This window comes from Phyllobates terribilis, unplaced genomic scaffold, assembly GCF_046119375.1.
Source record: "Phyllobates terribilis strain yellow unplaced genomic scaffold, ASM4611937v1 Scaffold_4__5_contigs__length_816908805, whole genome shotgun sequence".
Lineage (NCBI taxonomy): Eukaryota > Metazoa > Chordata > Amphibia > Anura > Dendrobatidae > Phyllobates > Phyllobates terribilis.
This window is the reverse complement of record NW_027362764.1, coordinates 605,242,528-605,264,159: the sequence shown is the minus strand read 5'-3', so window position 1 is coordinate 605,264,159 and position 21,632 is coordinate 605,242,528. Positions and strand designations below refer to the sequence as shown.

Below are 21,632 nucleotides of genomic sequence, written 5' to 3'. Positions count from 1 at the left end.
AGTCGGCTAATCTCGTCCATATCGACCGGTTCGGCCAACAGTCTGTGTATGGGGGCACCGGCCGACTAACGGTCGGGAGAGATGTCGAACGCGCATGTCCGATTTCGGACTTCTGAACGCATTGTTCTCCTTGAGATAAGCCGCTGACTGACATGTCATTCGACGGCTTTCTCATTGAGAACACAAGTGTTTGGCCAAATGAGTGATCCTGGATATAGAAGTGTCGGCTGAGGTGACTGTTGTCTAAATGATTGGCCAAAACATTGTTCGACGAACAGCCATCTAGTATGTATCTCCAGCTTAAAACTATAGCATTAGTATAACTAGAAAACTTCTGCTGTAACACATTCAGTTACCAATGGTTTGTTCTAGGTCTACACTCCTATAACTGTGTTTACATAGAGTTAACAAGGCATTTGAACAAGCCCACAGCTCCAGACAGCCAAAGCAGTGAGCCATGATTAGATCTGCTCTGAAAGCTGCTGGCTGGTGATGTTGCAAGAGAGGGAGAGGTAGGGTGGTGAGCAGAAACTGTTTTATAAAACTGTGTCCTGGAGAAAGTTGGTTGGTATGTTAAGGCTGCGTGCCCACTATGCGTTTTTTAAGCGTTTTTGCCGCGGAATTTCCACAGCGAAAACGCTTAAAAAATGCCTGGTAATACGTGCCCCATAGTCCCCAATGATAATCCGCATGTGCTGTGCACATGCTGCAGAAATTTCCGCTGCGGATTATCATTGCGGAAAAACACGCAGCATGTCCATTAATTTTGCGGACACGCACCGTAATTGCCGCCATGGACTTGCAATGAAACGCATAATATCTGTGTCAGCACATTTGCACACACGGATGTTATGCGATTCTATGTGCGGGATGGTACCCGGGTTTGGAGAAGAAGAGACTCTCCTCCAGTCCAGATACCATAGAACCTGTTAAAAAAAATAAAGATTATACTTACCTACTGATGGCCCCCGGTCTCCTCAGTGATGCGTCTGGTCTGTTGTATGGGTCGCGGTGGTGTGAGGACCTGCCATGACGTCATTTAGTCGTGTGACAGGTCACGCAACCGCTGACGTCGGCGGTCGCGTGACCTGTCACATGACTCAATGACCTCATCGTAGGTCCTTTCACACCACCGCGACCCATACAACAGACCAGACGAAGCGGAGAAAATACCGGGGGCTACCGGAATGTAAGAATAATCTTTATTTTTTAACATTTTTATTCATTTTTTTTTTTTTAACTATTACTTGGTCACACTATATAAATCCATGCCGGTTGCATGGATTTATATAGTGTGAACAAGTTGTCAAGCACTTTTCCAAGTGATGCTAAAATCGCTTGGAAAAGCGCTTGATAACCCGCATGCAGAAATGTATGCAAAAACGCTTGACAAACGCTTCTACCTGGCAGGAAAAATGCATGTAAAATCCGCATGTGTTTTTCCTGCCAGGGAGAAGCAGAAAAAATATGCAGCATTTCTGCATCGTGGGCACTTAGCCTAAGGCTATGTGCCCACGTTGCATTTATGAAGCAGAAAATTTCTGCTGCATAAATGCAAGTCCTCTCCCGGAAAAACGCATGCGGAATTCCGCACGCGTTTATCGCGCGTTTTCCACATGCGGAATTGCCTTGCGTTTTTTATGCATTGGACAAAGGCAATTCCGCTTGCGGAAACGCAAAATTAAATGACATGCTGCGGATTTTTGAACGCGGCATAAATGCTGCGGAAAAATCCGCAGCATGTGCATAGAACTTGCGGAATCCCATTGGGGACCATGGGGTGCGGATATACATGCGTTTTTCAAGCGTTTACGCTGCGGAAATTCCGCAGCATATACGCTTGAAAAATGCTACGTGGGCACACAGCCTAAGTGTTAACCTATATCTAGGAATGGAGCTACTGTGCACATGGCCAGGGTCTGGAGACCAAGCTCCATGGAAATAAGTTTTGCACTATAAAAGATAAAATCGCTCTTTGCTGGAGAATGACAGCAGATAGAAAGAGCAAGTCAATTGAAAACTTGCTTATTTTCATGCTGACTAATAAAGCAATTATAAGAACTCAAGAACATCCTTCTAAGTACATTTAATAAGCATAGATGTACCTTGATAAACAGCTTTCCCCACACAGCATGATGTCCCCACAACACCTCTTACAATATTATGTTCCCACAGCTCCTCACACAACATTATCTCCCCACAGACCCTCACACACAGTATGAGGCCCCGGAGACTTTCACACAGTGTGATGGCCCCCCACACAAGTCTGATGTCCCTACAGCTGCTCACATAGCATAAGAGCCTCAAACACAAGTATGATGTCCCCACAGACCCTTGTACAGTTTTATGGCCCCTCAAATTCCACCACACAAGTACTGACCGATAATAAAAATAGAACTTATCACCTCACCCTGTTCCCTCCAGTACGCTGCTCCACTGCGGTGTGTAATGAATTGTTGCACAGCAGGCGCAATCTGGTGACCTCATCGCACCCGCTGAGCAGACTCAGTTGCACAAGCTGAGTGATGGAACAGAGAGCCTGAAGCTTCCTGTTCTGTCATTGTATTCACTGGTATTTGCATCCTGAAGATCCAGATACTGGTTAAAGTGAGAAGCCAGACGGGGTGGCCATGTGGTGTGGGACATCACTGTAGCCAGCACTTTGACTATCCCAGTCCACGGGCTGCACCAGAACAACCTAAAGGCCTCATCTGGTCCACAGACTGCACTTTGCCCATGTCTGATTTGCAGTTATCTTTTTTATTAGAAATGCCGGTTTCGACATGTAGTGGAACTTGGCCTACAGCTATTTTGTGTGTATTGTAAGGCAGCGCTACTTATTATCCTGGGGGATACTCGCTTTGCTGCGTCAATCAATGCACACCAGCAACTACTTTGCCGTGTTTCACAGTCCACAGTTTATTACACTTCATAAACCGCATTTCACACACATAATGTCAAACAAGCCCAAGTGGCAAACCGGCCCACTTAGCTCTAATTACCGCCTTCGCAAGGTAATACTAAAACAATGTCCATATAAATGTCCATAACCTAAAGAGTATTACCTTTATCGGCTTTCAGCTGCTTTTAGTCCATTTGTTTCATACGCCACCCCTGTAGCTTTACGGCTTCCCAGATATGGGTCTCTAGCCGTCCTCCCGTCCAAGGCTTACTGGCATCTAGTCACCAGATCCAGGCTTCACCCTCCAGGACGCTGGTGTGGCACTCCGAGGCTTACTGGCATCCCTCACACTCTCATACAGGGATCCAGGCTTCACCTCCACCGGAGTCCACCAGGCCTCTTGTGTGGCACTCCGAGGCTTATTGGCATCCCCCACACTCTCACAGAGGGATCCAGGCTTCACCTCCACCGGAGTCCACCAGGCCATTCCAGGCCTCACACGAGCGGTGTTCCCCCACACACACAGGGAACAGCCTCGTGCCTGACACACGGTGCCCACACAGGAGCTCCCAACACACAGGAACTCCTACACACCGGAACACACCTGTCACAAATCACACAGGGTTTATATATACTGCAGCACACACACACTCACAGATGGGACCTTAACTGTGTGCATAAGGACCTGTGTGATGTCACGGTCATGTGACCAGTCAGTTAAAGGGGAAGGTACATGGTCATTCAAACACACTGAACCATTAAAGGGATGTCTGCTACATCACAGTATGTATGGTTCATTAAGCTCTGAGTGTTGTTTTTAATTCTGCTCCTTTATACAAACGAGGAACAGACTATACAAATTATTCGTGAAAACGCCCTGGCTACTCTACCCTACCCGGTTCTATAAAAAATTCATAAAGTACTTGGCCCTTCACATTAGCGACATGTGCAAATCGATATCTAAAAGAATCTTTTTCCCCGCAAACTCTAATTATACCTATTTGTTTAATACCTAAGCCAAGATCCCTTAGTCCAGAGGTCTCAAGCATGCGGCCCCTGAGGCAGGCATCTGTGGCCCACGGTGCACCACAAGTCTCACCCTAGCAGAGAGGAGGAGTGTGCCGCTCCGTAGTGGCTGGACCCTACGTGATGACATCCCTCTGGCGCTGCGTGATGATATCACGCCAGCGTACAGAGAGCGGAGGCGTGACTTCCCCCCCCATTGCTGGATTTTGCAGGTGACATACACTGTGGCTGTGCATGTACAGCGAGATGATAGCGCCGGCTCACATGCAGAGCCGACACGATCATCCGCTGAGGTAAGCTGTACATCACAGCTGACAACCTACTTTAACGGCCACGATTGGTATTAAAACCGATCGTGGCCGTTTAACCCCTTGGATACCGCCATCAATTGTGGCAGCGGAATCTAGATAGCTATTTCAGGGGAGGGGCTTACTCTTAAGCCTATGGTAACCTGAGGCCAAGTAATGGCTTTAGGTTAGCCATCTTTGGGGCCTGGAATATGCAGGGTCCTACATGTGAACTGTCAATATAAGACAGACAGACCTAATATTCTGCAGTACAGAAGTATTGCAGAATATTAGATCAGTGACTGTAAAGTAAAAATCAAGATAAAGTATGAAATAAAAGTATTCTACTAAACTTGAAAGTGAAAAAAGAAAGTACACATTTGTGGTATCTCCCCATATGAAATGATCCAAACTATAAATCTGTACCACTTGCTGTGCTTTCACATTACGCTCAATGTCCCCGTCGGGGCATACGTCCGGACCCTCCCACAAAATGGGATTCAGACATATGTGCCTATGGGGCCATATACTGTAATGGTGCCGACAGAGCGAACGTGCATTCTGCTGGCATCATTTTTGGAAGTGTACAAATACTGGAAGCGGACATTCAGATGCAGTCTATTATGTCTGAGTGTCCACCTCCTGAAGGCGTGCACTCCCGAAAATTATGCAGAGCGTACGTTTGCTCTGCCGGCATCATTACAGTCTATGGCCCTGTAGGCACATATATCCGTATCCCGTTTTCTTGTAGGGTTCGAACGTATGCCCCAATGGGGACATTGAACAAAAGCGTTTTTGCAGCGTTTTGCACCCATAGCAATAAGAAAGTGGGAAAACACTGATTTTGCAGCTTTTTTGGTGAATAAAACTGACTTTATTAAATGTACTGTAGAAAAACGCCGCAAAACCTGTTTTTTAGGCCGGTTTCGCATATATTTTCGTTACCAGAGATATCCTTTTTTTGCATGTTGCACCCGTGTGCGACCCACGTGCCGCATCAGGATGACACATTCCGGCGCCTGGGAATCAGCGTACAGTTAGCGCTGTTCCCAAGCGCCGGATGCTGAACGCTGCCCTCATCATGATTCCTTGCCTGCGCTGCAATCAGCACCAGCAGGGACAATGATGAGGGTAGTGGTAGTTTCTGCTCCCGCTGTGTCCCTGTGAAAAACTGAGAATAAAATAATAAAATCCATATACTCACCTCTCCTAGGTGTCCCCCGCTGTAATCCTCTGACACGGGGAGAATGAGTGGCTCCGGAGCTGAGCTCAGGAGCCGTGTCCTGTCACTCATTGAGCGCAGCTTCGGAGCCGCTCATTCTCCCCGACTCCTTGGCAGCAGCGGTCAGAGGATTACAGCAGGGGACACCTAGGATAGGTGAGTATATGGATTTTATTATTTTTATTCTTATTTTTACAGGTGGACACTGGGAGATCAGACACTATTACCCTCATCATTGTCCCTGCTGGTGCTGATAGCAGCGCCGACAGGGAATCATGATGAGGGCAGCATTCAGCACCCAGCGCTTGGGAACAGCGCTAACTGTAGCGCTGATTCCCAGTCACCGGTACGTGTCACCGTGTGGTACATTTTGCGGACCGTGCATCTGCAAAAAAACAGACATGTCAAAATGTGGAGCACACGGACACACGGTCTGTGGAAACACACTGAGATGTGCACAGACTAGTGTTGAGCGAGTATGTTCTATTAACCCTTTCGCCGAGTATGCTCGGGCCGAGCTCCGAGTATTTATAGCTGCTCGGTGATATGTTTGAATCGCTCCCGTGTGCATGATTTGCAACTGTTTGACAGTTTTATTACATGTGAGGAATGTCTTTTTCTTACACATTCCTAACATGTAATAAAGCTGTCAAAGAGTTGCAAATCATGCACACGGGAGCGATTCAAACACATCACCGAGCAGCTATAAATACTCGGAGCTCGGCCCGAGCATAATCGGACATAACATACTTGCTCAACCCTAGCACAGACCAATTCATTTGAATGGGTCTACGTGTATCAATGTCTCCAGCACGTGTGGAAACTGTCACCACTCATACTGGAGATACTGACATGTGAAAGAGCCCTTATGGCTGTGTATTTTTTACGCTTCTCCCTGGCAGGAAAAACGCATGCGGTTTTTACATGCGGTTTTCCCGCCAGGTAGAAGCGTTTGTCAAGCGTTTTTGCATGCATTTCTGCATGCGGGTTATCAAGCTCTTTTCCAAGCGATTTTAGCATCACTTGGAAAAGTGCTTGACGACTTGTTCACACTATATAAATCCATGCAACCGGCATGGATTTATAGTAGTGTGACCAAGTTAGTTAAAAAAAGCAGTAAGAATGGTGAAAAATAAAAAAAAAATAAAGATTATACTCACCTTCCGATGTCTTCCCGGTGTTTTGTCTGCTCCGTTCAGTGTCTGGCACTGCTCTCGGTGGTGTGAAAGACCTGCGGTGACGTCATTGAGCCATGTGATGGGTCACATGACTCAGTGACGTCATGGCAGGCCCTTCACATCAACGCGAACATTGCAAGACACTGAACGGAGCAGACAAAACACCGGGAAGACATCGGAAGGTGAGTATAAACTTTTATTTTTTATTTTAAATTCTTTTTTTTACAATTTCTATGGTACCCGGGTCTGGATGAGAGTCTCCTCTCCTCCAGACTTGGGTACCATTCGCACATTGAAACGCATATAATCCGTGAGTACAAATGTACTGACACGGATTATATGCGTCTCAATGCAAGTCAATGGCGGCGATTACGCAGCGCTTCCGCAAAATTAAAGGACATGCTGCGGATTTTTGAGCGCAGCATAAACGCTGTGGAAAAAACTGCAGCATGGGCATTGAAAGTGCGGCTTGTCATTAGGGACCATTGGGGGCGGATTACCAAGCGTTTTTGAAGCGTTTATGCTGCGGAAATTCCGCAGCATAAACGCTTGAAAAACGCATCATGGGCACACAGCTTATAAGCCAGAGCAAATTTTGGTTGCAGAAAAAACACTGCAGAAATGTAATGTGTGACCATAGCCTTATGATGAATAAAAAATAATAAACGCACCAAAAATGTAGCTTTTTCATCATACTGACAGAAAATAGAATAAAAAATTATCAAAAAGCCATATACCAAAAATGATATAGCTGAAAACCTCAGATACAGGAATAATCTGCAGGTATATAGTGTTACAACGTTTCCTGGCAGCTTTACTAAAAGTTCAGCTACTGGGAGAAACTGAACTATATTTCTTTCAAGAGCCATCAGCTTTCAGTCATGCAAGGAGTTGCTTAAGCCTGCTTACTAAACTATGAGTAGTTGCTGTAAGCACGCTCCAGCACTTGGATTGCCAGCTCAATGTGCAGCGCATCCGTGCGGAGAAAATCAAAAGTTCTGGGGCGTGCTAACAGCCACACAGTATAGTGAGCAGTGCTGTGAGCGATGAATGTCTTTTAAGCTAGTGATTGATTGTTAATGAGTTAAATCTGTGCAGATCTAAGCAGATACGTCCCTATATATTGAGACTTAGTTAAGGGGCAGCATTTATGCATACTTTATCGAAGTGCCATAATTTAGCAAAGTGCCCTGGCAGTTAGAAAATGGCAGTTGGACAGGGCAGGAGACAGGTAAGACATGCAAGACAAACCAACAAACTTGCTTACAGGTCATCTTTTTGGCAAACAGTATTCACCATTTGTATCTGTGCCATTTATTTTCTGGTTGCTACAATCATCCACATTCACCGTTCTCCCACAAATGCGGCACACTTCATCCATATTAATCCCTCACTCCTCTCTTCTCCTATGTACAGTTGTCATGCTCTCTTCACAATGTTATACCACGCAGATCCATTCATTCCCACCATACAACGCAGGAAACGCTCTCACAAATCACTCAATCATCTGCTCACTCTCTGTATCTTCCTTCTATTAGTCGCAGGTGATATTTCTCCCAACCCAGGACCCTCCAGTAATAATAACACTAACTCTTTCCCTGTTACATTCAGAAACCCTGCTAATCTCATTAATATTCCCTGCATATCTTCTGTCTCATTCAACTGTGCCCTTTGGAATGCACGCTCAGCTTGTAATAAACTCTCTTACATCCATGACTTTTTCCTCTCTAATTCCCTCAACCTTCTGGCTCTCACTGAAACCTGGATCCAGCAGTCGGACACCACCGCCGCTGCAGCTCTCTCCTATGGTGGCCTACATTTCTCTCATACCCCGCGACCTGACAACAGATCAGGTGGAGGTGTTGGTCTGCTTCTTTCAACAAAATGTACTTTTCAGGTTATCCCCCCTGTACCCTCCCTTATCTTCCCGTCCTTTGAGGCCCACACAGTCAGACTCTACCGGCCCTTCTCCCTGCGAGTGGCGGTTGTCTATCGCCCCCCAGGTCCCCCCCGTCAATTCCTGGATCACTTTGCTGCCTGGCTTACAAATTTTCTATCCTGCGACATCCCCACGATAATCATGGGAGACTTTAACATCCCAATTGGCGATCCTCTTTCCCCATCTGCCACGCATCTTTTATCATTAACCTCCTCCTTCGGCCTTTCACAGCTTGCTAATTCTCCTACACATGAGGACGGGAACACATTGGACCTGATCTTCTCCCGGCTTTGCTCAGTACATGACTTTACTAACTCTCCCCTTCCACTCTCTGACCATAATCTTCTTTCATTCTCTGTCAAGAACTGTGACTCTACTCAAGACACTCCCACCGTCCACACTTATAGAAATTTACGCGCCATTAACACCCAGAAATTTATAAAAAGGTTGCAATCATCATTGGCCCCAATCTCCTCCCTCTCATGTCCCGACTCTGCATTGAAGCATTATAACAAAATAATGCTATGCGCCCTGGATGAAGCCGCACCTCCTACACAAAGAACAATTCGGCATAGACGGCGACAACCGTGGCACACGCCTCAAACACGTCTTCTCCAGAGGTACTCCAGGTGCGCTGAACGGCTGTGGAGAAAATCAAATCTGCCCGAAGATTTCCTCCACTATAAATTTATGCTGAAAACGTATAACTCTGCCCTTCACCTCTCCAAACAAACTTACTTTAACAACCTCATAATCTCACTTTCCAATAATCCTAAACGACTCTTTGACACGTTTCATTCTCTCCTCAATCAAACAGCACAGGCCCCGACCACCGACCTCAGCGCTGACGATCTGGCTAACTATTTCAAAGAAAAAATTGACCATATCCGACAGGAAATTTTCTCCCAATCCCCAAATGTTATGCATGCTCCCCCCCGCCACATTGTATCTTGCTCATTTTCTGACTTCGAACCAGTCACGGAAGATGAAGTGATCAGGCTCCTTGCATCTTCTCGCCCTACCACCTGCACCAGCGACCCTATTCCCTCACATCTCCTTCAGTCCCTTGCTCCAGCTGTCACCTCTCACCTAACTAAAATTTTCAACCTTTCCCTCTCATCTGGTATCTTTCCCTCTTCTTTTAAACACGCCAGCATACAACCATTACTTAAAAAACCATCCCTCGACCAGAACTGCACGGCCAACTACAGACCCGTTTCCAATCTTCCCTTTATCTCTAAACTCCTAGAACGCCTGGTCCACTCCCGTCTAATCCGCTATCTCTCAGACAACTCTCTTCTTGACCCTTTACAATCTGGTTTCCGCTCTTTACATTCTACTGAAACTGCCCTCACTAAAGTCTCTAATGATCTACTAACAGCTAAATCTAATGGTCACTACTCCCTGCTGATTCTCCTGGATCTCTCTGCAGCATTCGACACTGTGGATCATCAGCTCCTCCTCACTATGCTCCGCACTATTGGCCTCAAGGACACGGTTCTCTCCTGGTTCTCCTCTTATCTCTCTGACCGCTCCTTCTCTGTGTCTTTTGCCGGCTCCTCCTCCTCCCTACTTCCTCTTACTGTCGGGGTTCCTCAAGGATCAGTCCTAGGCCCCCTTCTTTTCTCCTTATACACCGCTCCTATTGGACAAACAATCAGTAGATTCGGTTTTCAGTACCATCTCTATGCTGATGACACCCAATTATACACCTCTGCTCCGGACATCACCCCTGCATTACTACAAAAGACCAGTGATTGTCTTTCTGCTGTGTCTAACATTATGTCCTCCCTCTACCTAAAACTGAATCTGTCAAAAACTGAACTACTCGTCTTTCCTCCCTCCATTAATCTACCTGTGCCCGATATTGCCATCTCCGTTTGTGGCTCAACCATTACTCCCCAGCTACAAGCCCGCTGTCTTGGGGTCATTTTTGATTCAGATCTTTCTTTCACTCCTCACATCAAATCACTCGCTCGTTCATGTCATCTACACCTCAAAAACATCTCAAGAATCAGGACTTTTCTCACCTTTGACTCGGCAAAAACTCTTACTGTCGCTCTTATTCATTCTCGTCTTGACTATTGCAACGCTCTACTAATCTGTCTCCCTCTTACTAAACTCTCCCCTCTCCAATCCGTCCTGAACGCAGCAGCCAGGATCATATTCCTCGCCAACCGCTACTCAGATGCCTCTTCCCTGTGCCAGTCATTGCATTGGTTGCCCATCCAATATAGAGTTCGTTTTAAACTTATCACGCTTACCCACAAAGCGCTCCATGCTTCAGTACCCCCCTACATCTCCTCCCTTGTCTCAGTCTACCACCCTACACATGCCCTCCGTTCTGCAAATGACTTGAAACTAAAATCCTCCATAATCCGAACTTCCCACTCCCGTCTCCAAGATTTCTCGCGTGCTGCGCCAATTCTCTGGAATGCACTACCCAGGACAGTTCGATTAATTCCCAATACCCACAGTTTCAAGCGAACCCTAAAAACACATTTCTTTAGACTGGCGTATCACCTAAACACACTCTGTCCATCCCAGCTTTCCCCCATATTAAAATCTTCTTCAACTTCGGGTTCAAACCAACCATGCACATAAAAGCCTCTGTCAGGACTGCACACATACTGGCTGGCGACCAGTCCATGTATTATTATTTATCCTATTCAGTATATCAAGGCTGCATTATACAATATATGTACTTTTTACCTTTTGTGTCTCCCCCACTTCCTCATAGACTGTAAGCTCGCGAGCAGGGCCCTCACTCCGTTCGATATGAGATATGCTTATTCTGTATTGTCTGTATAAGTCCCCCCTAAAATTTGTAAAGTGCTGCGGAATATGTTGGCGCTATAAAAATAAACTATTATTATTATTATTAATGTAACTTCTCCTATGACTGAAAGCCCATAGCTCCCAGGAGGAAATAAGTTAATTCTTTCCCGGTAGCTGCACTTACAGTAAGACGGCCATGTAGCATTGTAAAGATATTTACTTGCAGATTGACTCTATATCTCCAGGTAAATAGCGTTTTCTGACATTACAGGTTCTCTTTAATATTGACATGTATGGTATTGCTATGGTGAGAAACTACATAAAGAGATTATGAAGGACTTAAAGGGATTGTCCATTGCTTTTATATTGATGGCCTATCTTTTATAATGGCTGCAACTGGGTAATGCAAATCTACGCCTATTCAATAAGAGTGGATATGAAGTGCCCCGCCGTGGCCACTATGCAGTTGATGCAGCTGTGTAGTTCCGCTCCGCAAGTGAGCACATACCACGGGCATCGGGTACTGCTGATCAGTGGGGGGGAGCTGGAAGTTGCATCCCACCGATCAGATATCGATCACCTGTCCTAATGATAGGCCATCAAAATAAAATTGTCTGACAACCCCTTTAATGATTAAATGGCCACTTCATTGAATAAATCAGTGATATGAGATCAGTGGGGTGCGGGTGCCCGGCACATCCCTTTATCAGCTGAAAACTGCTCTGGCAGTGAACTAACAATTGTATGGGCGGAACACAGCAGCCTCATATATTGCTAAGGCCCCTTTCACATTGTGTTCTTCCCCATGTTTGTTAGTCCCGGTGGGGCTAATGTCCGAACCAATATAAAATGGGATTTGGACGTATGTGCCGACGGGGCCATAGAATATATAATGGTGCTGACAGAGTCAACGTGTGCTCTGTCGTGCATCATTTTCAGGCGTATACACCTACTGGACGCAGTCTACTACGTTCGAGTATCTGCCTCAAGTAGGCGATGCACGACAGAGCACATGTTCGCTCTGCCAGCACCATTATAGTCCATGGCCCAGTCAGCGCATACGCCCTCGGACCATGATGCATTTCTATGGGAGCAGGACGGAGTTGCTAAGGCTATGTGCCCAAGATGCAGAAATGAAGCAGAAAATTTCTGCAACATTTCTGCATCTCCCTGGCAGAAAAAACGCATGCAGATTGTGCATGTGTTTTTCCTGCAGAATACATGCAGATTCACATGCTTTTCCGCATGCAGATTGACAAGCGCTTTCCAGGCGATAGCATCACTTGGAAAGTGCTTGACAACTAGGTCACACTGTATAAATCCATGCAAACGGCATGGATTTATACAGTGTGAACCGTAAAAATTAAAACAAATAAAGCTATACTCAACCCCGAGGCCCCGGCGTGTGCAGCAGCGCTCGTTCCTGGCTGGTTCCCGGCTGCCGGCATATTGCGAGACAGAGCGGTGAAGGGCCTGCGGTCACATGACGGTGACGTCACCGCAGGTCCTCAAGCGATGCCGGCATTCAGAGAGAAGCCGCCGGACAGGTGAATATAACTTTATTTGTTATTTTATTCTTTTTTTACAGGTACAATGGTACCCAGGTCTGGATGAGAGTCTCCTCTCCTCCAGAACTGGGTACCATCCGCACATTGAGACGCATAGAAGCCGCTTGTACAAATGTACAGTCGCGGTTTCTATGCGTCTCAATGCAAGTCAATGGCGGGAGTTCCGCTGCGCTTCCGCAAAATTAAATGACATGCTGCGGATTTTTGTACGCAGCATAAACGCTGCGGAAAAATCCGCAGCATGTGCATAGAACATGCGGAATCCCCTTGGGGACCATGGGGTGCGGATTACCTAGCGTTTAACAAGCGTTTCCGCTGCGGAAATTCCGCAGCATAAACGCTTGAAAAACGCTACGTGGGTACCCAGCCTAACAGACATATTTTTCAATACACAGAGCACCTGTTTAACATCATAAATGGCATCGTCATCAAAAAAGCGCAAGATTGCTGATGAAAAACGAATATTTCAGGAAAAGTGGGAAAACTTATATTTTGTCACAGAGGTAGGAGAGAGAGCCCAGTGTCTGATTTGTTCTCAGTTTGTCGCAGTGCTTAAGGACTCAATGTGCGTGGACATTACATGACGCAGCATGGAGGACAGTATGAAGCACTGTCTGGCAAACTGAGAGAGGAAAAGCTTCATCAGCTGAGAAGGATCTCTTGAAAAACAGCAAAACTTCTTCTCAAGTATTAACGGGTCAAGTGAAGCTTCTGTAAAAGCGAGTTTTGTACTCAGTAACATGATAGCAAAACATTCACAACCATTTACTGAGGGTTAGTTTATTAAAGACTGTTTTATAAAAGCAAGTGAAATTATTTGTCCGGACAAAAAAAAACTGTTTGAAGGTATAAGCTTGTCGGCAAATACTGTTGCTAGTAGAATCACTGAATCTGCTAGTGACATTCATCAGCAACTGATTGCAGCTGCGCAAAGTTTTGAAGCATTTTCCATAGCGCTTGACAAGAGCACCGGGGTAACAGATACTTCATACTATGCTGTGTTCATTTGTGGGGTTGATGAAAACCTAAACATAACCGAGGAATTATTGGATTTATTACCAATAAAAGGCACAACGACCGGTCGGGACATTTTTAAAGAACTTGAAGGTTGTATTAACACAGCAGGACTGCCATGGGATAAACTGGTGTCTGTGGTAACGGATGGGGCACCAGCAATGTGTTCTGAAAACATTGGTGTTGTGGGATTATTGAAAGCAAAACGAAACCAGCTTTCATTGTCAGATCCTTTCAGTGCTATGTCTGCATCAGGAAGCACTGTGCGGAAAAAGTGTACAAATGAAAGAAGTTACGGACTTTGTGCTAAGACTGGTAACTTTATACGGGTAAGAGGTCTTAATCATAGGCAGTTCACTTCATTCCCGTCTGATATGGACAGTGAATATGGAGACTTGCTGTATCATACCGAGGTCAGATGGTTGAGTCGGGGAAGAGTGTTGAAAAGATTTTTTGCTTTGAGACAAGAGATAGCGCTTTTTATGGCACTTAAAGATAAAGAGGCTTTCCAACTTTCTGACCCAGCTTTTCTATCTGACATAGCGTTTCTAACAGATGTCACAGAACACCTCAACGCACTCAACTTGAAGCTCCAGGACCCAAAGCAGATGATTAGAATGATGCTTGATAGTATAAAAGCAATCAGATGTAGCTGTCTTTGTGGCCCAGCAGCTGCAGTCTGGCAATTTGGCTCATTTCTCAGCTATGCAGTCGCTGGTACGAGCTGAACCAGAACGCTTGAACTACTATTCCAATATAATTTCTCAGTTACTACAAGAGTTATAGTAACTAGATAAACATTTTCATGAGTTTCAGGATCTTGAAGCTGAATTTACACTCTTCGCCACTCCATTTGCGGTAGACATTGCTTGTGTTGCAGAAGATCTGCAGATGGAGATTGTGGACTTGCAATGCGACATTGTTCTTAAACAGAAGTATATGGACATTGGTGTTCCGGATTTCTATAGGTTTGTCGCACGAGAAAAAATTCCAAAACTTCTTAAAGCCACTGCCAGGATCATGGCCATGTTTGAAAGTACATACGTATGCGAACAGTTTTTCTCTTCAATGAAGCTTAACAAATCAGCATTATGGTCAAGACTTACAGATAAACATCTTTGTGCAACATTGCGATTGGCCAATGCTCATGATTTCAAGCCCAATCTTGACATTATCGTATCTGCCAACTGAGCAGCCAGACTGAATTTTGCGACACTTGAACTGGAAAACTGGATTGTTAAAATAAGCATGTGGAGTAAGCCGGAAAATTTCCGTTAAGTTTAAACCTAGCAGTATTATAGTACAGTAATGTAGAATTGTTATAGTAGTTCAAATAAATAATTGTTTAACAATAATTTTGTACTGTATTCAATTTGAAAGGAATGCGGCTCGCCAGTTTAAATTTTTTTTATGTGCGGCCCATTTACTCTACCGAGTTTGAGACCCCTGCCTTAGTCTGTGTCAATTATTGGCCCATTTTACTAATATTGATGATCTATTATATTGCAAAGTTAGCTGAAAGACTCAGAACATTTATCCTTTCCAACTACTCAATATTGAGGGTGAATGCTGGCAACTCTACATGCAAGTTTGTGACTTTATACAGATGATTCTCTTCACTTCCAACCCAGCCAACCGTTTTTCTAACATTTCCTGATCTTTGGTGCCTTAAGCAACGACAAGACTATTTCATATAAATCCATGGTACGAATTGTATCAATCGCCAGAAAGGAGACACAATTCCAGACATTTTTATTATTTTAAGTGTGCTCCTTCTTTAGACATTAGAAATTAACAAATCGATTCACAGGACCCTGTTACAGCAGCCTGCTCACTGGTTTGTGGCCACCAGACAGGAGGATTGAGAACAGAGTACTAATTAGTAGGTTAGGTGCTATGCCCAGCGTGCGTCACTCCGTAATGATGGCGTCGCCCTGGGGATTCTGGCAGGTAGGACGCGGTTTGCAGGGTTCTGATTCAGCGACCATAGACTGCTAATGTAGCTGTGGGACCCAGGCCCTGCGCATCAATTTGCTCATATCTAATGCTTAACAAAGTAGACAATATAAGAGGGAGCAATTTTCAATAAAAAAAGATTAAATTTTAGAATTGTGCTTCCAATCTTGATGGATACAGTTAGTATCGAGGATTTATATAGAATAGACTTATAGTTGATTAGAGCACAAAAAATCTGGAAATGTTAGGAAAACTTATAGATGTGTTGGAGGTGAAGATAAAACTAATTATCTGTGTAAATTGCCAACTTGTAGCGTTGACGACATTCACCCTCTATGTATGGCTTAGAGGCCAAGATAAACATTTAATTACCAAGATGTAATTAAAGAAAACAGTAGACCCCCCTGCTTCTGGATCTGTTTGACTGACCAGTCTTTTTCTATGTTGAAACATAGGAAGAGACCTGTTAGTCCACTGGGGAGAGGGGAAACCTTTGGGTGACCTGCCTCGGCCTAGTCAGCTTAGACACATATGGTCCGATTCATCATTCATCAAGTCACTTTTCTTTTTTTCTCTCATGATATTCGTTGACATTTTTTGCACTAAATTCCTTAAAATGATGCACGAGGTTCATGAATTGTGAACAAAATCAAACATGCCGTGTACTTTTGTCTTTAACCTTTTTGCAGCTTTTTAGCACAAAAAGTCACATGTTCTGCTAAAATGTTGCAAAATTAGCTCAGAAATGTCATACTTTCCTAAAAAAATTTACTCCATGTAAAAATGTGTCTTTTTTAAAAAGTCACAATTGATTAATAAGCTGAAAGAAACTGGAAACCTCAACCCCCGCCAACAATGACGAAAATAAAAGTAGAACACACAAAAAGTAGGCTTTAACCCTTTCACGACATCCGCGGTACATGTACAGTGCAAGTTGAGAGCAGCTGTATAGAGCTCACCCCGTGAGCCTGCCCCATACCTGGTAGTTAATGGCTATAGCACACAGTCAGAATCTGACCCCAACATCACAAAAAAAAGCTGCAAGAAGTGATCAAAATGTCATACAGTAGCTTGCGAAAATTTTAAAAAGTATTTATCAGCTCACCTGAAAAATCTTCTATTCCACCAGTAGTGCAGGGATGTGAAGCTGGAGTTGGTAGTATAGATACGGTTTCAAGGAGTGTATCCAGCCACAATTCCGGGGTGAATTTCAATGAATTAAAAACCTTTTATTTGAAAAAAATATTTTAAAGAAATTCATGATTGGTTAAAACAATTCAGTTCATTATGGCATGCACAAACTTACACGTTTCGAACTGAATGTTCTTAATCATAGTATAGCATAGTCTGCTTGCGAAAGTGTTCACCCCCCTTGGCTTTTTACCTATTTTGTTACATAACAACCTGTGTTTAAATATTTTTGTTATCCGATTTGAGTGTGATGCTTCAGCACTAAATAGTGAAGTGAGAAAAATATAGGTATACATTTAATTTATGGGATCAAATAACTAAAAATTGGCATGTGCATATGTTTTCACCCCTTTTGTTATGAATCCCCTAAAAATTTCTGGTGCAAGCTGTTACCTTCATAAGTCACATGCTTAGTGAGAGGAAGTCCACCCGTGTGCAATCTAAGTGTCACATGGTCTGAAAGTATACACTGTGTGCAGAATTATTAGGCATGTTGTATTTTAGAGGATTATTTTTATTATTGATCAACAACTATGTTCTCAATCAACCCAAAAGACTAATAAATATCCAAGCTTAATATTTTTGGAAGTTGGAGTGGGGTTTTTTTAGATTTGGCTATCTTAGGAGGATATCTGTTTGTGCAGGTAACTATTACTGTGCAGAATTATTAGGCAACTTAATAAAAACCAAATATAATCCCATCTCATTTGTTTATTTTCACCAGGTAAACCAATATCAGTGCACAAAATTTAGAAATAAACATTTCTGACATGCAAAAACAAAAACCCCAAAAATTAGTGATCAATATAGCCACCTTTCGTTATGATGACACTCAGCAGCCTTCCATCCATAGATTCTGTCAGTTGCTTGATCTGTTTTCCATCAACATTGCGTGCAGCAGCCACCACAGCCTCCCAGACACTGTTCCGAGAGGTGTATTGTTTTCCCTCCCTGTAGATCTCACATTTTATGATGGACCACAGGTTCTCCATGGGGTTCAGATCAGGTGAACAAGGGGGCCATGTCATTATTTTTTCTTCTTTTAGACCTTTACTGGCCAGCCACGCCGTGGAGTAGTTGGATGCATGTGATGGAGCATTGTCCTGCATGAAAATCATCTTTTTCTTGAACGATACCGACTTCTTCCTGTACCACTGCTTGAAGAAGTTGTCTTCCAGAAACTGGCAGTAGGTCTGGGAGTTGAGCTTCACTCCATCCTCAACCCGAAAAGGTCCCACAAGTTCATCTTTGATGATCCCAGCCCATACCAGTACCCCACCTCCACCTTGCTGGCGTCTGAGTCGGAGTGGAGCTCTCTGCCCTTTACTGATCCAGCCTCTGGCCAATCCATCTGGCCCATCAAGAGTCACTCTCATTTCATCAGTCCGTAAAACCTTTGAAAAATCAGTCTTAAGATATTTCTTAGCCCATGCTTGATGTTTTATCTTATGTTTCTTGTTCAAAGGTGGTCGTTTTTAAGCCTTCCTTACCTTGGCCATGTCCCTGAGTATCGCACACTTTGTGTTTTTTGATACTGTAGTAACGTTGCAGCTCTGAAATATGGCAAAACTAGTGACGAATGGCATCTTGGCAGCTTCACGCTTGATTTTCCTCAATTCATGGGAAGTTATTTTGCGTCTTTTTTGGCCAACACGCTTCTTGCGACCCTGTTGGGTATTTGCCATGAAGCTCTTGATTGTTCGGTGATCACACTTCAAAAGTTTGGAAATTTCAAGACTGCTGCATCCCTCTGCAAGACATCTCACAATTTTGGACTTTTCTGAGCCAGTCAAATCTCTCTTCTGACCCATTTTGCCAAAGGAAAGGAAGTTGCCTAATAATTAAGCACACCTTATATAGGGTGTTAATGTCACTAGACAACACCCCTGCTCATTACAGAGATGCACATCACCAGATTTACTTAATTGGTAGTTGGCTCTCAAGCCTATGCAGCTTGGAGTAGGACAACATGTATAAAAAGTATCGAAGTGATTAAAATAGACATTTGCCTAATAATTCTGCACGCGGTGTATACACTTTACCTTTTCTGAAAGGCCACAGAGGCTGCAACACCTTTAACCCCTTCGCAACCTTGGGTTTTGTCGTTTTTGCTTTTTCGTTTTTTGCTCCCCTTGTTCCCAGAGCCATAGCGTTTTTATTTTTTGGTCAATATGGCCATTTGAGGGCTTATTTTTTGCGGGACGAGTTGTCCTTTTCAACGCCATTACTAGTTTTACCATATCGCGTACCGGAAAACGGGAAAAAAATTCCAAGTGCGGTAAAATTGCAAAAAAAGTGCAATACCACAGTTGTTTTTTATTTACTTTTTTTACCACGTTCACTGAATGCTAAAACTGACCTGCCATTCTTATTCTCCAGGTCATTACGAGTTCGTAGACACCAAGCATCTATAGGTTCTTTTATATTTAAGTGGTGAAAAAAATTCTTAAATTTGGTAAAAAAAATAAAATAGCGCCATTTTCCGAGACCTGTAGCGTCTCCATTTTTCGAGATCTGGGGCTGGGTGAGGGCTTATTTTTTGCGCGCCGGGCTGACGTTTTTATTGATAACATTTTGGGGTAGATCCAATGTTTTGATCGCCCTTTACTGCATTTTATTGCAATTTTGCTGGGACCGAAAAACGTAATTCTGGCGTTTGGAATTTTTTTCTCGTTACGCCATTTACTGATCGGATTAATTCTTTTTTTTATATTGATCGGGCGATTCTGAACGCGGCGATACCAAATATGTCTATGTAGGTGTTTTTTTTTATATTTTATTTTGAATGGGGTGAAAGGGGGGTGATTTAAACTTTTATCTTTTTTTTATTACTTTTATGTTTTTAAAAACTTTTTTTTTTTTTACCTTTTGCATGCTTCAATAGTCTCCATAGGAGCCTAGAAGCAGCAGTTGTCTGATCGGCTCTGCTACATACAGGGGACGAGCAGATCCCCTGCATGCAGCAGAAATGGTCCTGTGCTATGAGCGCCGACCACTAGGTGGCGCTCATAGCGACCAGATCATGACAACCACAGGCGTCTGCTGCAGACGCTGGGTTGTCATGCCCACCCATCGGTGACCCGCGATCACGTGACGGGGTCGTCGATGGGTGGGGCTTATGACGCGCTACCCGGAAGCGCGCGTTAAATGCCGCTGTCGGAGATTGACAGCGGCATTTAACATGTTAACAGCCGCGGGTGGATCGCGATTCCACCCGGGGCTATTGCGGGCACATGTCAGCTGTAAGAATCAGCTGACATGTGCTCGGTTCAGTGAGGGCTCAGCGCAGCAGCCCTCACTGAACGGGGGGATCGCAAATGTGCGTACTAATACGCCATGGGTTGTAAAGGGGTTAAGCAAGAGGCACCACTAACCAAACAACACCATGAAGACCAAGGAGATCTCCAAACAAATTCAGTTGAGTCAAAGTTGTTGAGAAGTACAAGTCGGGGCTAGATTGTAAAAAAAAAAAAAAAAAAAAAAAAAAAAAAATCCCAATCTCTGATGATTCCCCAGAGCACCATCAAATCCATTATCATCAAATGGAAAGAACATGGTACCATCACAAACCTCCCAGCCCGCCGGGCAAGGAGGGCATTAATTATAGAGGCAGCACAGCGATCAAAGGTAACCCTGAAGGAACTGCGGTGTTCCCAAGCAGAGACTGGAGTATCTGTCCATACGACCACAATAAGCCGTACACTTCCATAGAGGTGGTTTTTATGAAACAGTGGGCAGAAAAAAGCCTTTATTTACACACACGAATTGTAAGGCTCATTTTGAGTTTGCCAGAAGACCTGTGGGAGACTCCCCAAATGTATGGAGGAAGGTGCTGTGGTCAGATGAGACCAAAATTGAACTTTTTGGCCACCAAGGTAAGCGCTATGTCTGGCGCCAAACCAACACAGCCCATCACCCCAAGAACACCATCCCCACAGTGAAACATGGTGCTGTCAGCATCATGGTGTGAGGATGTTTTTCAGCAGCAGCGACAGGGAAAATGGTTTGAGTCGAGGGGAGGATAGATGGTACAAAATACAAGGATTTTCTTGAGCAAAACCTGTTTCAGTCTGTCAGTGATTTGAGACTGGGAAGGAGGTTCACCTTCCAACAAGACAATGACCCAAATCATAGTGCTAAAGAAACACTCGAGTGGTTTAAGGGGAAACGTGTAAATGTTTTGGAGTGGCTTAGTGAAAGCCCAGACCTTAATCCAATGGAGAATCTGTGGTCAGACATGAAGATTGCTGTTCACCAGAGGAAACCATCTAACTTGAAGAAGCTAAAGCAGAACTTGAGTAATGGGCAAAAATCCCAGTGGAAAGCTCATATAGACTTATCAAAAGTGACTTGCCACTGTAATTGCCGCAAAAGGAGGCTCTACAAAGTACTGACTTTAGGTTAATAGATAGAAATACACACTGAACACACTGAAGTTTTCAGTTATTTTGTCCTATTTTGTTTGCTTCACATTTAAAAGAAAAACAAATGTTCACAGTTGTAGGCTGTTCTTAAGATGAACAGTTGCAACCCCCCCCCCCCCCAAAAAAAAAAAAAAGTGAAATTCCAGG

General features: G+C 44.1%; 1 protein-coding gene across 1 annotated transcript in view; it reads left to right on the top strand.

The window, feature by feature from the left end:
* PRKDC (protein kinase, DNA-activated, catalytic subunit) overlaps positions 1 to 21,632 on the top strand; it is a 427,433-nt gene that overhangs the window by 335,380 nt on the left and 70,421 nt on the right. The window lies entirely within an intron of this gene.